This window comes from Staurois parvus, unplaced genomic scaffold, assembly GCF_062004578.1.
Source record: "Staurois parvus isolate SC_StPar_1 unplaced genomic scaffold, SC_StPar_1.0 ptg000151l, whole genome shotgun sequence".
Taxonomy (NCBI): domain Eukaryota; kingdom Metazoa; phylum Chordata; class Amphibia; order Anura; family Ranidae; genus Staurois; species Staurois parvus.
The window spans coordinates 23,194,245-23,211,031 of NW_028317947.1; the positions used below are offsets into that span (position 1 = coordinate 23,194,245).

General features: G+C 46.7%; 1 protein-coding gene across 1 annotated transcript in view; it reads left to right on the forward strand.

Moving 5' to 3' along the window:
- Positions 1-10,038: 10,038 nt before the first annotated feature.
- KANSL1 (KAT8 regulatory NSL complex subunit 1) overlaps positions 10,039-16,787 on the forward strand; it is a 156,170-nt gene continuing 149,421 nt past the window's right edge. The window contains exons 1-2 of the mRNA XM_089674648.1: positions 10,039-10,065; positions 13,865-13,936. The gene's annotated coding sequence lies outside the window, so the exon portion shown is untranslated. The remainder of the gene's footprint in view (positions 10,066-13,864; positions 13,937-16,787) is intronic.

Consider the following 16,787-nt stretch of genomic DNA (forward strand, 5'->3'; position numbering starts at 1 on the left):
TTTTTAGTTTGGGCAATGACACAGGGGCCCCATGATCCCTTATTGCCCGGGGGCCCCATGAGTTGTCAGTCCACCCCTGGCTGTCCATACAGCAGTGGCAAATGAAAAAGATAAAATTATATTGGGGTCACCACCAAGGAGGGCTTGATCACACAAATAAGGCTGATTATGTAAGTTCCCATCAAAGGGGCACCAAGCCTGTCTATTCCCCTCCCTCATGCCATGTGGTTCAAAATTAGATTGTAAGCTCCTATGAGCAGGGCCCTCTTAATCCTTTTGTATTTTACTGTATTGTAACTGTACTGTTTCCCTTTATATTGTAAAGCACTGTGCAAACTGTTTGCTCTATAAAAATCCTGTATAATAAAAATAATATGTGTTAAGCTGGCCATACATGGATAAAAATTCAGCTGGTTCAGCAGGGATAGGCTGAATTTTGATTCATGTGTGGCAACTGTGATTGAACAGAAGTCAATCTACCAATTGACTTCTGTTCAGCCATCCTGTCGGATAAAAGCTGCTTGATCAGCACCATAGGCAATAGACTGCAGAACTGATCTGTGTTTTCTGATGGCGGAGGAGTCGCCCTGTTGTCAGTATACAATAGTGTGGAGGATTCCCCCATCCATTGTGAATGTGTGGATTGGGGAATCAGGTCAGTTTTTTCCGGTCAACTTACTGGTTGAGCGAAAAAAAACAACCAATGTAAGGCATCTTATGCAATTAACATGAAAATATACATCTGATGCTAAATGCACTTTAAAGGATTCAAATTTAGATTATTCCTTAAAGCGGAGCTCCACCCAAGAGGGGAAGTTCCGCTTTAAGCCTTTGTCCCCCGCTCCCCATTAAGGATTGGCACCTTTGGGGAGCGGGTATCCGAATTTGACAGGTACCCACTCCCCTTTCCTCTGAGTTCGCCTAGGCAATTGGAAGCGGAAGTTGTCCTCTCCCCTCCCTTCCCGTAGTCTTCTGGGACACATGACAGGTCCCAAAAGACTACGTGCCCATTCACAAATCAGAGTGCATCTCATGCATGTGCAGTGGGCACCTGGCTGTGAAGCCGCAAGCTGTCCCAGCCGGGTGCCCACAATGAAGATGCAGGCGAGCAGGGGCGGATTGGCAACTCATGGGGCCCCCGGGCAATAGGGGATCATGGGGCCCCTGTGTCCTTGCCCAAACTCAAAAAAGCCTATAAAAAAGGTACCAGGGGAATCTCATGGGGCCCCCTACTGACCCCAGGCCCTCGGGCAGTGCCCGAGTTTCCAAATGGTCAATCCGCCCCTGCTGGGGAGAGAAGACGGCCGGTGAAACCAGACTTGGTGAGGACAACGCTGGACCGAGGGACAGGTTAGTGTCTGTATTTTAAAAGTCAGCAGCTACAGTTTTTGTAGCTGCTGACTTTTATTTATTTATTTTTTCTCATCTGGAACTCCGCTTTAAGCTGAATACACTCTGCATTTTCTTTTATTCAACCAGTGAGCTGAATTAAAAACCTCACAGATTCCTTCATCCACACAAGCAATGTGAATGCAGGAATCCCCCCATTGCACTATTGTATTCTGACAGCAGGGACTCCCCTCTCTGTCACAATACACTGATTACTGACGGATGGCTGCTGCAGCTGATCGAATGTTGTTTTTTCCAGAAGGACCGCTTGACGAATGCATGTCTAACGATTGGCCGCTATTGAACAGAGAGGGTTAAACACAGATTGGAATTACAGTTTAAATCAGAAATAAACCCAAAACCAAAAATGTAATATATTTCAGTTTACCAATCAGTAGATGTGGTGGCTGCACCAGTTTTATTTTCTTTGGCTTTGTTTTTTTGGCCGTTTCCAAATATATACTGGCAACTTACAGTACAGTGCTTTAAAATGTATGGAGCTTGTCACGTGAGCTTCTTTCCACTATCTCGCTATGTCTTTGTCAATGGGCTTTTATTTACGCCCAATACACGACTATGGGAATGGAATACCTGCTTGAAGCAGGTCAAGAAAAGTGTAAACCAGGGGAGGACTGACAACTCATGGGGCCCCCGGGCAATAGGGGATCATGGGGCCCCTGTGTCCTCACCCACACTCAAAACCACACCCAAAAAAGCCTATGAAAGGTACCAGGGGCATCTCTTGGGGCTCCCTACTGACCCCGGGCCCTCTGGCAGTGCCCTAGTTCCCAAATGGTCAGTCCGCCCCTGGTGTAAACTACAGGTCAAATGTACCTGTCAATCAATCTGAATGATCTCAAAAGTATCTCAGTTTGATGTCAAATTGATGCCATCAACACAAGCTCAGTGCCCATTGGCTCTTAAACTACAACCCAAGTGCCTAATGGGATCAAAGCTCCATATATTGATCTGTATATGTACATTTAGGTACCATTTGAAGAATTGTAGTTATCTGCAACTCATGTAGCCCTGGTCCACAGTGCTGACACAGGAGTAGCAGCTGCATGGACATGGCTGTCCATTTGCACTGTCTCTGCTGCAGTTCCTGCTCGAGTTGACAGAAGGATAGGCACAGCTGACTGTTACTACAGATCTTTGTATAGCCTGTTTGCGCCTGCCCACAATACAGAAAAAGAGGATAAGGACTTCTTGAACTGCTGTGAATGCTGGGAGGAATTGAGTATTGTGGGAGAGATAGTTCTAAACAGACTAAGCCTGCTTTGTGGACTGGGCAAGGAAATTTTCCAAATTCACTGGAGCTCCATGGCCAAAAAAAAGACAGTGTGTGCATCTGGCTGCTGGTAAAATGCTTACCACCACATCTGGGATGGAGAAAGGCACCGTAGAGGACACTCCCTAGTACCTGAGTTTGTCACTGCTGCTGACTGAGCTTGCTGCCCAGTTGTTGGCTGACTTTGTTGGAATGGAGAAAGATCAGTAGTCACCACAGGAGTTTATGAGAGGCCGCTGGCCAACCTTACTACACCATAAAAGAAACAGCATTGCCCATATTGGTGTGCTTCACCCATGTGCAGGCGCCTTCACCGGAGTTCAGAAGAACCTTACCCTGAGTGCTCCGACACTGAATTTCAGTCCTAACATGTTGGCCAGTGGGGAAAAGGGTTCAATATAGACTACCGGACTATTATTTTGACTTTATCCCCCTGTTTAGGCAGGATTACCCCTAGTATAGGTGTAGCACTACCCCCTTGCTGGTGAATTTGGGTCCCCCTATAGTCCTGCACAGCTAGTCAGTTAGCATTTTCCACACCGCTTTCATCCACAGACAGAAATCAGGCCTTGAGCATTGGTTTTGTTGTTTTATTGAGGGGACTCAACTTGGATAAGGTTTAGGGATGTATAGGATGCCCAAGGGAACTGAATTCTGAGGACAACTTCCTGAACTATTCACAACATCTCCTCTCTGACTCACTGTCTCTGTTGGATTTCTAGCCAGCAGGTCCAGTTGTACTACCCCAGACCCTAGATGAACTCCTCTTCACCCAGCAATCTGAGGATTTTCTTCCTGAGCAGGGGATCTGGCTCCTGTTCCCTTAAATAAGGTACACAAGCACTAGCAGAGGGCTAATCTGTTTTTCCACCAGAGAGCTCCTTCGCCTATCCACCCAGGGGCTGCAGGTGTACTCACTCAGATCCTCTCCTGTACAGCTTGTGGAATGGCTGCTGCTACCAGGCAAATCAGCTGGGCTGCTCCTTCTTTGCCACGCAGGTAGTCTTCTCTCAGGGGACCGGTGAGTCCTGAGGTTTCCTCCTTTCCAGCTCCAGGAGCCATCCCAGCTGGCTTATTGGCAGCCTTCTTCCTTCAGCCTCATATCTTCCTGACTCACATTCCTCTCCCACCAAACACTCTCCTGCTGAGCAGACTTCAACACCTCTTAAGAGAGTCCAGCTCCTTGCCAAGCCTCCTATTGTGGATTGGCTGAGCTTCCCCAAAGGTGCAGCCGACCACTCCTCAGATCCATCCAATGCCTCCAAGGCCCTCCTCCGAAAGCCTACGAGCAGGAGAAGAATCCAGAGAGGCTGGCCTGCTGTCAAGGTCCTACCTTTTCCCTGAGGTTTTGTTACTCCATGTGCTGGTGTCCATCTTGGATTCTGCTGTGCATGGTGGGAATCCTTTTATGCCTTCAGGTCTCTGAGGTCCATCCCCCAGGGGGGTGTGGCTGATGACATATAAGCCTGTGGCCCGCAAATACTCTCTGCACTTGACTTGTGTCTTTGTCTTCCTACAGCTCTGTGTATACGCTCGTGACTCTTCTGGTATCTGACTCGGCTTGTGATTAAGACCATTCTCTGTGGTTTCCTTCGATCTGACCTTCCGTTGCTGAACCCGGCCCGTGACCTGTGATTCTCTGTCTACTGTTCTGTACCGTTTTGTCCCATTGTTGTCGACCCGGCTTGCCTGACTATGCTATTGTCATTCTCACCAGCTACACGCCATTGGCGGCGGCCATTACCGCAGCCGGGGTGTCTCGGGGGCCGTGACCTGGTTCCTGGTTGCGTCAAGTCCATCCCCACCATCAGGGGCCCTGGTGAAGGGCAGCCTGGGACTTAGACTCCGCGCCCTGAGGGACTTCGGTCTGTTGGTGGTGGTTGTCATCAGCCAGTGCGTTACCCTGCCACTAGGCCTACCTGTCCGTTCCACAGCCCTGCCCTGACACCTGCAGAGTCTCTCAGCCCTGAAACGAATTTGACCCCTCTGGCTATTGCACCTGACCTGCTATTCAGCTCCTGTCTAACCATTAGGGATCTAGCCCCACCTAGTGTAACTATATAGGGATATTCTTTGTTCCTCTTATTTGTCACCAATAATATATCTTATTTGCTATTCCATACTGTATTTGTTGAGTAATTACTGCTGTTTCTACTTCTTTAACTGTTGGAGTACTGTATATATTTGCATTAAATCTCCTCCCTTCAGCCCAGGTTTGTCAGAATGTGTGTTGCCAGTTGCGGAGTCATGGGCTCAGGAGACAGAGGACCCTTCAGGGGTAAATGCTATTCATATATATCAAAATATTGAAGTGTGTTGTGTTAACACACGTTTTGCGTTCATTACTGCAATGCTTGTATGTGTGAAAGAAGCCTTGCTCTACTGCAAAGTAAAATAGATTTGGGGTAGGATGACGACCTTTTCCCCACGTTAAACGTATCTCCAAAGTATAATCAGTAGTGATTATGAGGACTTTATGAATAAGCACTGATGATGTGAAGTGCATCAAAGCTACTCAGCAATGACCTGGCATCTCCATTTGCCTAATTTGTCATAATGAAGTTTACTCATATAGAATTCTGTGTGCTTTGATTATTCTTGGTGATTGGTAGGAATACGGGAAACTGCTGAATGGATAGAAATTAGCGAAGACTCTCAGACTGTGTGGCAAGTTGGACAGCATTGAAACTATTGCATCTCCTTTAAGTGTAACGGCACCTTTGGTCCCAACCTTCCCCCCCCCCCCCCCGAGTCTTTTACTAACCTGTTCATGAACCAGCAAGATATTGCTAGTACAGATTACAAGAGCAAGGAGGAAAAAGAGGAGAGAACAAGTATGGTGGTGGAGCCCTAAAGTGTGTCCTGATTATGTGCAAGAACCCCCCCCTGGTGCTGCTGGCAGGTAGAGATGAGCTTAGGCGTCCTTCAAACTCATCCAGGGGCGGACTGATCAGTCGAGCACTCGGGCACTGCCTGAGGGCCTGGGGTCAGTAGGGGGCCCCATGAAATGCCCCTGGTACCTTTTTTATAGGCTTTTTTTTAGTGTGGGCAAGGACACAGGGGCCCCATGATCCCCTATTGCCCGGGGGCCCCATGAGTTTTCAGTCCGCCCCTGAACTCATCTCTAACCCAAACTCTGATTTTCATCTTTTTTGCACTCCAGTAAGCTGCGGGCCAGGCTGGTCTACAAAAACGTTTGAGTTTGGGTTAGAGATGAGATCAGAGGATTCTCTACTATATTTTGATTTTATATGATGAGTATATCTAGTATACGATATCTTCAGAGATGGAGATGGTTTCAAAGAGATCATCTGGAGAGGAGCTCTCACTGCTAAGATCTTTGAAATATATAGGGAATCAGAAGATATATTAACCTGTCGTCAGGCTGCCTATTGTTAGCTAGATAGCTGGCTGCCCTAGTTGGGAGAGAAGGGTTAAAGCAAGTTCCTGCACTTTTCTGAGTTCTACCACTCTCCCTGTGCTGTAAATAAAAGGGGGGAGGGCTCTTCCTAGACAGAATCTGCTGCATGGGAAGATGATGCCGACAGACCTTCAATATGTAATCTCCAGCTGCTTATAGGGAGATGTTTCTGCCAGGAGACTCTCTCTGAGAAACTTACTGCTGAACACCACAATTACCACCATGTAGGGGGACAGCTGGAACCTGCAGTCCACCCTGAAGATACCAGCATCATGGACTTTGCCATGTATGGACTCTTCCTGTGCAGGTATGCTGGGGCAGCCAGAGCCTTAGTTAAGGTTTTATAGAGGGAAAGACTATCTGTTGTACTGAAGTTTCTGAAGTAAAGCATTGAAACTTAGCCATGCCTGCTCTGAAGTTATCTAAAGGGCTGTATGAAAGTAATCTACACCACACATAGTCTACACCAGGGGTATTGAATTAAAATGTACCAAGGTCCGGGCAGTAAAATTTCCATGCATCAGAGGTCCGAATCTCATGTAGGCACCTGTGGTGCATTTTCGTGTGTGCCAAACCACTTGTTGCTGTGTTGCGATTTTGAAAAAAAAAAAAGGGTTGGGGACTTTGAGTTTCTTGCGGGTAGTGCACCCCATTAAAATGAATGGGCTGACCTACCCCCAATGTGCGCGGCACAAGTACAGATCTGATCCTGTTCTCACATCAGTGTCCTCAATCCCCACTGCACATCACAGTCCCCTCCTCATTCACAGCAAGATCCCCACTTGATGAGTGTCCTCAGCTCCCCCATTACATCACCCCCTCCCAACAGTGCTCTCCCCTTCACTGCAGACTACTCTTCCACTTTTTACATTATCTCCCCACATTACTGTCCTCAGCCTCCCAATGTTACTGTCCCCAGCCCCCCCCCACATTACTGTCCTCAGCCTCCCAACGTTACTGTCCTCAGCCCCCCACGTTACTGTCCTCAGCCCCCCCCCCCCCCCCGTTACTGTGCTCAGCCATCACATTACTGTCCTCAGCCCCCCACCCCACGTTACTGTCCACTGCCCCCCCTCCCACATTACTGTCTTCAGTCTCCCCACGTTACTGTTCTAAGCCCCCCCTCCACTTTAATGTCCTCAGCCTCCACACACCACATTCCTTAGTCCCCCACAATCATGGATTAGGGACATTCTGAAGGAGTTAGTCAGGCACTGGGGACATTCTGCAGGAGTTGGTCAGGGACTGGATACAATCTAAAAGAGGTGGTCAGGGACCGGGGACATTCTGCAAGAGGTGGTCAAGGACCAGGGACATTCTACAGGAGGTGGCCAAGGACTGGGGACATTCTACAAGAGGTGGCCAGGGACTGGGGACATTCTAAAGGAGTTGGTCAGGGACTGGGGACATCCTACGGGAGTCGGTCAGGGACTGAGGATATTCTACAGGAGGTGGTCAGGGACCTGGGATATTCTACAGGAGTCAGTTAGGGACTGGGGACATTCTAGAGGAGTCAGTCAAGGACTGGGGACATTCCAGAGGAGGCTGTCATGGGCAGGGGACATTCTACAGGTGGTGGTCATGGACTGGGGATATTCTACAGGTGGTGGTCATGGACTGGGGATATTCTACAGGTGGTGGTCATGGACTGGGGATATTCTACAGGTGGTGGTTATGGACTGGGGATATTCTACAGGTGGTGGCCAGGGACTGGGGACATTCCAGAGGAGGTAGTCAGGGGCTGTGGGGATTCTACAGGAGCTGGTCGGGGACTGCACATATGCTACAAGAAATGGTTGGGAACTGTGGACATTCCATAGGAGGTGGTCAGGGACTGTGGACGTTCCATAGGAGGTGGTCAGGGACTGTGGACGTTCCATAGGAGCTGGTCAGGGACTGTGGACGTTCCATAGGAGCTGGTCAGGGACTGTGGACATTCCATAGGAGAGGGTTAGGGACTTATGATATGTTACAAGAAATGGTGGAAAAGGGGCATGAAAACTCCAAATGTAGCATTTTCCTATCACTTGCAGTCCCTGTGACAGTGGCCACAGGGACAGGTAGAGAGAATCTCTCCAATCGGAGGTGCCAATAAAAACATGACAGGGTTCTAACCCTTCCTTTCTCTATCCAAAACAAAAAAAAATGCTTTGGCTTTATGTGCAGCATATCCAGCCAAGAGAAATAAGTTGTAATATCCTAGCCCTTACCAGTCCCTTGGTGTGGTGTCTGCATTAGTTTCCTTTTTTTCAGTCTTTTTCCCCCTTTTCACCTGATGATCCTGCCAGTAACTCCCTTCCTGTCCTAGGGTGACAACGCTCAATTACTATAATGTATCTGTGAAGGATCACCATGACCACCCTAAGCCGGCTCTCCTAATTTAGACTAGAACCCCGCCCCCCTTTCTTCATTATATAACGCGGGAGGTGTTCTGTAGTTCACAGAGATAGCTGGGAGCATTGCTAGCTGATAAATGCGGGAAGAGATTTGTGTATTTTTTTCACGTATCAAACAGATATAAGAAAACACTTTTGATGGTATATTTAAAGGTGTATATCTTAAAGTGTGCGTCGCCTTTGCTAAAAACAAAACCTGCTTGTACAGATAAGGGGTGTCTGTAGATGCTTTGACCAATGTTGAATAATGCTCTTGCTATAGGTGTAGGTCATGGACCTCCTGAAGCCTGACTGGGACGTTGCTAAGGATGTTGCTAAGAGAGGCCCATCTGCTACTGTTAACCTCCACCATCATAGGAGTGAGCGCTTTCTCTGATTCAGACCCCCTCACATCACTTTCATGCAGTAGCTCTGAGCTCAGCATTTGAAAGCTCACTCCTGTGATGGTAGAGGTGATCACTACCAGCTGGGTGTCTCTTAGCAACGTCCTTAGCAACATCTTAGGAGTTTTCCAGTCGGGCTTCCTGAGGTATGTAAATGGCCTACACCTATAGCAAGATCATTTTCCAGTTGCACAGTTTGTTTTTATCTACAGGTGCCCCTTACCTGCACTGGGTACCTGTCAGAAATAAGTCCTCGCTCCCATCTATAATAAGGCGAGAGGGAGATGAGCAGAAATTCCCCTTCTGCTTTCATTTTGGATAGACTGGGGAAGGGTTAGACCCTCAGTCAGGCTGTTATTGCTGTCTGTGCCCCCATTGGGGAGATTCGCCCACTATTTATACCGAGAAAGGAAATCCAGCATTCTAGAAGACGGGGTAAGAGGAAATCTTCTATTGGGGACACCTGCCTGACAGGGGACTTTCCCTCTGACTTCCTGTCAGGTCTTAGGGACAGGAAGCGAAGTGAAATTTCCACAAAAACAACAGCTGACGGGGGGTTTAACCCTTCCCTTTCAGGTATACTTTAAGTAATGGGGTATGGCACTTGAGGGTTTAACGTGGCGCTCTCTGTTCCGCCAGTCTGATTGGCCGAGGGAACCGTTCAAGTCCAGACTGTGAGGGCCACTCAGGACAACACAATGTAAACACAGGCCTGACTTGGTGTGCTTGGCCTGTCCTGCTGTGTGTACCCCACCCCCTCCCCTCCTCATAGGACAACACAGCAGTGCAAGTCATGGTTGCTCCTCACATTGGTGACCCCTGAACCCAGAGTACACTGCACCCTGGGCAAGGGGGGTCACCCAAATGTCTGTGAGGTGGCACAGGTAGAGAGGGGAAAGGGAGGGGGGAGAAGTCTATTTATTATCATCAGACAAGTTGCACTGACATGGTGTCTGAGTGGGGCACAGTCAGCGGGGCTCCCCTCATACCATGACATGACTAACACCCTTCCCCCTTTTTGCAACCAGGGGACACCGTAACTGGCGCTAGGCCACGCCCGCGGCGCCTTGATTGACGCCTTCTCGGCCAATCAGCGGGCGGGCTGCGCCGCGTGAGCCAATCGGGCGGCTCCCGGGGAGGGTGATGGGTGAGGCTGTCGCCAGCAGCCCTGGTTGAGCTGTGCAGGTAGGTGCAGGCTGAGGGGTGCTGAGGTTGGGTGGAGGAGGGGGGCTCATGCACCAGGTGGCAGCGGCCGGGGACACTGGGGAGGGGGACACCCTGGAGCATGCAGGGGGAAGGGGGGGACAGGGCACGGCTGGTCCCAGGCCATGGCCAGGGCTGGAGGTGGAGAATGGCTGCACTCCATTCCTCCCTCTCCCCCAGACACAGACAGGCCACATACTGGAACTTTGGATCATCAGCTGGGCTGGGGGACACTCTGGAGGGGAGGAAGGGGTTAACTTCCCAGTGCAGTGACACCTAATGGAGGCTGTTCCTGATGGGACGGGTAGGTGGTCGCGAAGGGGCCAGGGGGCGGGCTCATACAAATCCTACTTCTGGATGGAACTAATGAAGAAAGAAATATATACGTATAGAAAAAAAATTAAATGAATAGATTTAGCGATTGCTCCATCTTGTAAATCAAAATGGAGGCTCCTTCCAGGGGAGGGATTAATTTTTTCGGAAGAAGCGAAAAGAGCGTCAGATTGCAATGACGGGTTTTCTATAAATCCGGAGACTAAACTTTATTTAAAAAAAGGTAAGTACACCATCTTTGAATTCAAAATGGAGGGCGGGGACGCTAAAATTTATAAAAGGGGGGGGAGATTGGGCGCCGTTGCCTATAGCAACTGAGCAACTTAAAAAAGGCGGGGTGTTTAGTTTTTGAAGTATATTATTTATTTGTGACAGGCGTTGATAGAGCGCTACGGCTACCAGAGCTCAATAATAATCTCACCAAAATGATTTAAAAAGTTTCTATTTATGGCTTGCAAAAATGAATAGAAATATAAAATGATAGATTTGGTGGTTTCTGTATCTTGTAAATCTAAATGGAGGTTCGTTCTAAGGGAGGGTTTCATTTTAGGAGGAGGCGAAAAGAGCCACAGATTCCGATGATGGGTTGTCTACAAATCTGGAGACTAAACTTTATTTAAAAAAAAAAAAAAGGTAAGTATGCCATCTTGGAACTCAAAAATGAGGACGAGGGTTGGGGCTAAATTTATAAAGACGTAAAAAATAGTGGCGGGGGGATGCCAGTTCAAGTTTTGGTTTGGCAGATGGTTAAAAAAAAAAAAAAAATGGAGGCTCTTGCCTGTAGCAACTAAAAAAGTACAAAAGGGGGGGTATTTTTTAAAGTATTTATTTATGATAGGTGTCTATATGTCGCATGCAATTCAGGCGGCGCTTTTTATGGCAGTAAGCTCTCAATAATATATTCATATTCTAACCGATGATTTTAAATTAAAAAAAAAAAAAAAAAAACCAAAAAGGTTTCTGTTTATGACTTGCAAAAATAAATAAGTTATTAAAAAAAAAATAAAAAAATAATATATATATATATATATTTTTTTTTTTATTATTATTTTTTTTTTACTCTCTGCAACCCATAAACAACTGCCTTTTTTTTAAAATTTTTTTTTTTTTTATAAAATTTAAAATGTATTTTATTTTACTTATTTATTTTGTCATATATTTAGAGATTGCTCCATCTCGTAAATCAAAATGGAGGCTCGTTCCAGGAGAGGGTTTAATTTTTAGTAAGAGGCGGCTGATTCTGATAACATGTCTTCTACAAATTTGGAGACTAAAATTTATTTAAAAAAAAAAAAAAACGCAAGTACACCATCTTGTAATTCAAAATGGAGGGCGGGGGTTGGGGGTCTGGACAAAATTTATAAAGGGGTATAAAAATGGTTGCGTTCAGCCACTGTTTGGGTATTCAGACAGCCGTGGTTGCAGTGGCTGCCTGGATACAACATTCCTCTGTCCATGCTGTTTAGTGTGGATTGAGGAATATATTGGTTGCTCAGCCCACGGGAATGAGTGACTGAATCTAGATCAGAGGCGTGTTTAGATCCTAGTATGAACCCATGTGAGCGCGCCCGCCAGGAAGCCATCACCTGTACTGCACCAATCCCCTGCAGCCAGGGAATTTCCTGCAGCTCTCAGGAGCAGGGAATGCCCTTGCCGCAGCTGATTGGCCAACTACAGATGGCGACTTCCTGGCAGGCGCAATCACGTGGGTTCAGACTAGGATCCGAACACAGCAGACCTCACCTCTGAACTCATCCCCAGCCGAACGCCTGCTCTTTTTATACTCCAGTGAGCTGCGGGCAGGGTCTTTCACATAAAGAGGCTGCAGTACAAAAAAAGTGAATTTAGATTTCAGCTGGAGATCAGGTTAGTGGATGCCTGAGCTCACCTCTTAAAAAAAAAACACAAAAAAAAAAAAAACCTTCTCTGCACCGCAACCTCCTGGGATACATCACAGGTCCCAGGAATCTGCAGGACCATTTACAGAGTGCAGCGTAGCTTGGGCATTCGCAATGGCAAGCCAGCTGTAACCATGCTGGAAGACCGGTGAAGAACAACTAGCCCAGATGTGGGCAGTGCTGGATCCCTGGACAGGTAAGTGTCCTTACATTAAAAGTCAGCAGCTGCAGTATTTGCAGCTGCAGACTGTTTATTTTTTTTTTTTTTTTAGACTGAAGAACTACTTCAATCAGCATGACAGCCAGGCATTGGCATGTTTATTGGCACTTGTAGCCACCATATACTGTATAGGAGGCAGAGGAAGTGTTAGGGGATGTTTCAGTGTTAAAGGACAGTTTTAGTTTTTTTTTAGAAAAAAAGAAGTAGCCCAGGTGTTTCAAATTCTAAATAAACTCACCTCCTCTCTGGTGCTTGCCCCCAAAATACTCACCAGCTCTAAGGTGCAGCCTTTTCTGGGTTGAATGATGCACTTCAGGGTGTCATGGACCCGCCCCCTGGACACCACAGAAAAGTCATGCTGAGAATGGGGCTGATGTCATCGTGCCAGCACAGCACTTTGCAGTGAGAGTTGTTCATGTCATGTGACAGTTCTGAAAACGGGTAAGTATGTAAATAAAAATGTAGGGGGGGGCCTCTAGGAGGTCTTTGAGTATACTTTAGAACACGGGTGTCAAGCTGGCGGCCCTGCAGCTATTGCCAAAGTACAAGTCACATGAGGCTTTTCAAGATTGACAGTTACAAGCATGACTCCCAAAGGCAGAGGCATGATGGGACTTGTAGTTTTGCAGCAGCTGAAGGGCTGCCAGTTTGACACCCCTGCTTTACAACATAGAGCTAGTTAGAGTTTGCTGCAGGATTCCACTTCTCATTGCCGAAAATTGTAAGCACCTTTCTGTTGCAGCCAGGATGTGATGGCCACTGGTTTTAGATGGCACGATGCAGCTTCTTTGAAGGCACAGCTGAAATCCCTGCGTCTTTGTGGACGCACGCACGCCGGTGTTAAACGTGCTGCACGCAGATCCATATTTTGTACAGATCTGAGCACAGCAGTATGGTATACTATGGGCCGATGCACACTGTTCCATCTTGGTTTGGTTTGCAGCTTCTAGAAAAATGATAGTCGTGCGTATGGGCCGTATTGTACACTGTACGCTTGTTAATGTGCACATGCGTGTAATGACCTCAGCCTACAGTAGTTCAGAATTGGCTGAGGTCATGAATTTGGGGGAGATGTAAACATCAATAGTGTATAATCAACAGACGCAGCACCACAGGCTACATGTGGACGTTTGTTAGAATCCATGTACACAGTATGGAAGTAAACGTTGGCACAAACGCGTACATCGCGCAGACAACTTTTTACTCAGGATATCGCTGCCAACCCCCAGATCTTAGACCAAGATGGTATGCTAAGTCACAGGAAGCTAATCCTTTTTTTTCCTCACAAGTCTATGTGTAGAGAATAACAACTTGCTGCTCTTCCTTTCAGTATGATCAGCCTGGATAAAGAGTCCTGGAGTCAGAAGTGTGAGAAACACAATATGGAGCTGCCGACAATAGAGTAAGTAAAACTTTGTAATTGCAAAATGTATGTAACCCAGCGCTCAGGTGTATGACTAAAACGTAGGTCATGTTCCCCAGATGCTGGAAGCCTTTATTGTGTGAGGAAGATTTATTTTGAGGATATTTTACACTATGGAGACTTTATAATTGTATTGGTTATTATTAACCGCCTCCCAACCACGCTATAACCGAAAGCCGAAAGATGGCTACAGCACTGTCGTCTAGTTCTGGGAGGACGTCCCCCAAATCCCCCCCCCCTGCGACGCGCACCCGGCGCTGTCAGTGACTGCTGTGTCCTACGAACTCAGCTGATCACGTGATAAGGTAAATGGCCAATCACAGCGGCCTTTTACCATGTGATCAGCTGTGTCCAATGACACAGCAGATCACAATGTAACTACTTTTGCTGTTTATCGGCTGCACTTTCCTCACGCTGTCATAGGGGTCAGGAGAGATTTGCACTACTAATCAGTGCCCTGATTATCAGTATCGCCCAGCAGTGCCGGCTATCAGTGCCCATCATTGCTGCATATCAGTGCATCCTCATCAATGCCCACCAGTGATGCCTCATCAGTGCCACCTCATCAGTGCTGCCTATCAGTGCAACTCATCAATGCACATCATTGAAGGAGAAAAATTACCTGTTTGCAAAATTGTACAATTGAAACAAAGAAAACGTCTTTTTATTTATAGTGCAAATAATAAAATCCCCAGTGGCGATTAAATACCACCTAAAGAAAGCTCTATTTGTGTGAAAAAAAGCTAAAAATGTAATGTGGGTACAATGTTGCATGACCGCACAATTGTCATTCAAAGTGTGACGGCGCTGAAAGCTGAATATTGGCCTGGGCAGGAAGGGGGGGGGGAAAGTGCCCGGTAGGCTAGTTGTTAAAGGTGTTTAAATATCTTATAAAGCGCCTGTATTTTTTCTGCTCTACTTGTTAATTAATATATCCTTTTTTTAACAGCTGGATACAATCACTTGACACTCCTATAGTACACCTGCAGCTATTATAGCTTGCTATGTTATTATTAAAGGACTGTCAGTCACCAGCTCTCTGCTCTGCCCCTCCAGCACTCACTGGAGCACCGGGCTGCAGAAGAGGCAGGAACGGCTGCTGAGCCAGCCTCTGATCCAACATCTGGGTGGATCCTGACAATATTGTTGTCCACAGACAGCGGGCTTTTGGCTGATTCTGGGTCACAGGAGAGCACAAGAAAGTGTATAACTGTGACCCACAAGAGAAGTATGACTGTGAAAGCTTTGGTCATACTTCTCTTTAAAGCACAAAAAAAAATATTTACAAACATTTGTTCGGTTCAGTATTTGGATAAAACACATAGGTGGACCATTAAAAAGGAACCGTATATGTGATGCAGTATTTGCAGTAGGAACATATTACTCAGGGGCAGAACTCCAGACCCTTGTGTCATTGCCTGTTGCACAAGCAACCTGGGTAAGGTAGTGACAGGTCCTTATACGTGCTGTCAAGGAACTAGAGACCTGACCCAAATTAAAGAGGCTCCAGTCTCTCCCCAAAAAATTAAGTCACCAGCTACAAACACCTGTCCAGGGATCCAGCGATGTTCTCATCTGAACCGATTCTTCAAATGGCTTCAGATGCAGGCGCCGGCATCTTAGGTAAGGGAAATTGAAAGTACAGCCTGTCCCCTACTGCGCATACGTGAGCTGCACTAGCTTTTTGCATGCTCCCGCAGTCTTCTGGGATCTGTGTGTGTCGGTGAAGGGGGAGGTAGCCAAACTTCCTCTCCACGGCAATCTGACCCAGAAGTGGGAGCGGGTACCTGTCAAAACCAGGTACCCAATTCCCCCACAAAAAAAGTGCCAAATGTGACAGTGCAAGGGGGAGGATGCAAACAAGCGTAATGTTCTCTTTTGGGAAAACTTCCACTTTAACCAACAACCACGAAATGTAATTTTTGGATAAACAGAATGTTAAGTATGAAAGCAATGAATGGTCCCTGAGACCGGAGACATGGTATAGAAGAGTATAAGGAAGGAATCGAGAGAAAGGGAAAAGGAAGAGAAAGGGAAAAAGGAGCAACCTCTCCTTTTACCCAGGGTCCCGGTCAGCCTCTTCCGCCATCCATTCCTGCTCCTAAAAGGGACCCAGGTCTTAATTTCAGTGTTCGGAAATGTTCATAAGTCATCTATTCAATTGCACAGAAAATGACACGAGAGTTTATTCACATATTTCTGAAGTTTTGCATATTTCAGTTAAAACAGTAACACTTCTGCTACCCAGAAAAAATTGTGGTTTGGAATAAAACAGCTGTCTACAAACAGAGGGACTTTCGCTTTACAAATCATACATACATGCCATGATTTTTATTTTCCTGGTTCAGTTTTATGCAGGCCATACATGGTTCGAATTCCAAACGATTTTGTGTCTGAAAATCAAAAACGTCGTTCACTCAGTAATCCAATGGTGCCATCAATGATTTCGAAAATCGGCCGACCAAGTCATAAAGTTCGCCCCATATAACAGGCAAAACTTCTGTTTCTTACAGGCTCATGCGCATATTCTTTTCGGAAAAATGATCGCACGATTTGACAATCATTGAGTTGAAAATCGGTCGTTTTTCACGAATTTTCCAACATGCCTGATCACCGAAAAGGGGAGGAACCACGAAAATCTAACAGAGCGAAAATCGGCCGAGTATTCATAGGTCCAATTTTCGGACAAAAAAAATCGGTCGACTTTCAACCCATGTATGGCCGGCCTTAGTCCACAGGCTGAACAAGAGAATGATCAATCGAAGAGGGAATCATCAGTGTTGCCTATTGTATTGAATAGCCCAAACACCCAAACAGTGCTTGCATCTCA